Source organism: Halyomorpha halys, unplaced genomic scaffold (assembly GCF_000696795.3).
Source record: "Halyomorpha halys isolate HHAL.00 unplaced genomic scaffold, Hhal_1.1 Scaffold88.1, whole genome shotgun sequence".
NCBI classification, from domain to species: Eukaryota; Metazoa; Arthropoda; class Insecta; order Hemiptera; family Pentatomidae; genus Halyomorpha; species Halyomorpha halys.
In genome coordinates, this window is record NW_027114863.1 from 590,481 (window position 1) to 592,339 (window position 1,859).

At 33.3% G+C, this 1,859-nt stretch overlaps 1 protein-coding gene across 2 annotated transcripts in view; it reads right to left on the reverse strand.

Annotated features, from left to right (window-relative positions):
- Positions 1–1,859, reverse strand: part of LOC106677135 (uncharacterized) — a 167,332-nt gene that overhangs the window by 147,881 nt on the left and 17,592 nt on the right. The gene's annotated exons all lie outside the window — the stretch shown is intronic.

Genomic DNA, 1,859 nt, shown 5'->3' on the forward strand with positions numbered 1-1,859 from the left:
TGGATTTGCATCTTCTGTTTACTACTTTGAAATTCCACCAGACTTTAAATAAAATTCGAATGTTGAAAAGGGTGTCCTCTCTATACAGTTTATATATTGCACGAAATTGTAAGGTTTGAGGTTACTGCTCAAATTGTACTTTTTAAGCATTTCCTGCTAGGTATTGCATTTTTTGTAGTTTTTTAGCATTTTGTAAAAATATAAGTTGGCCAGTGATGAAAAAATTAAACAAATAATGGAAGGAAACTAACAAATAATATATAACTAAATGGTTCTTAAACCGAAGTCAATTGTTCGTATCTCGGCCAGTTGTAATATTGTGTTATAATTACCGTGATCTATGGGGAATAACGATAAACCAAAATCCCTCGTTTTAAAAAATCACAAGTTTTGATGCTTTTTTTTTTAAATTCTGTATTTCAATTAAGCTTCTGAGCTTAAATTATCTTAATTAAAAAATATATATGATTGGATTCACGAGATCACTAGTTGAGCTTCGTTTTTTTAATACTAACTTCCTAAAAATCATTATTACATATAACATTCTTGAACTTTGTCTTGATTCAATTATTAAAATAAGATAATAAAATATGAAACATTCGAAGAATAAATAATGTTTAGAGAAATAAGAAAATAATTAACAATATAAATACATAATTAATCTCGAAAGTAAATGTATGGTCTATGTATTATGAGAAGATAAATGCTATATGAGAAAAAGTAATATATATATTTTTAATATTTATTTATTGCTGTCGGATTTAGTAATCCGATTTTCACGGTTAATTTTTGAATTTGTATAAAGTCGGGGTCGGGGGTCTCATTTCCTAATGCCCCCCCTTGCCGTGAACACCGGAAGACCCCGAAGACGCCGCGACTGCAATGCCGCCCCAGCTTAAGCCTCATGCAGGCTAGGACCTGGCCTACCCCTACCATCGCGCCAGGCTCCAGGACACGCTGGCCAGCCCTTGAGGAACAAAGACGTCTCCCAGACACATCGGCAGAGATACATGGTGTTCACCATATTCTCCACCGCACACCTTGACGAGGAAAGCGGCCTAGAAGACGTCACCGCGTCGGCGAGAACGTCATTCATCAGATAAGCGCATTAATTAGTCTATGAGACACCCCATTGCTTTGTTCTAATATACTGTTAAATACAAATAATTTCACCTAACTCATATTAATCATTATTGCCCCTCCAGGGAGTTAACGTTGTAGATTAAACATGAAATATATGCATGTCAATTAGCGAAAAGTCTCACGATTTCCAGCCCCCCTTTTCCACACATTTAATACAATCATAAAATTACACTCGGGACACCTGCAGTATAGCACGAGCAGGTCCCGATGTATACATAATGGTGCAATCCGTGTGAGGAACGAACTCTTATCGAATTATAAAACTAATGAGACTTATTGAAAAATTTTGTGTGAGACATTTCGCCCACTTTTAATTGTCTTAATTATTTAAATTAATTAGCACAAATTAAATTATTTATAAATCTTAAAAAATTACGATCTTAATAGATTTAAAGAGACGCGGGAGGCCAGTTATGTTATTCGAGCCTAATTCCTTCTGCAGACTCACGCAAGACCTGTTAGGCATTATAGGTTAATGCACCCAGTGTTTATAGTGTAGAATAAAGCCAACTTTATTCATTTGAATTGTCGATTTTAAAATTAATTTATTATTAGTGGTGTTTGCATGTGTGTTGGATTGAGTGTGTATTTATAGTGAGAGTGTGGTTTATATATTGAATATATTGAAATATTCTAAAAAAAAATTATAATAATTTATTGTTTGTTTTGCATGACTATATTTGTACATGTTTAATTTATTGTGAATGAAATTATTT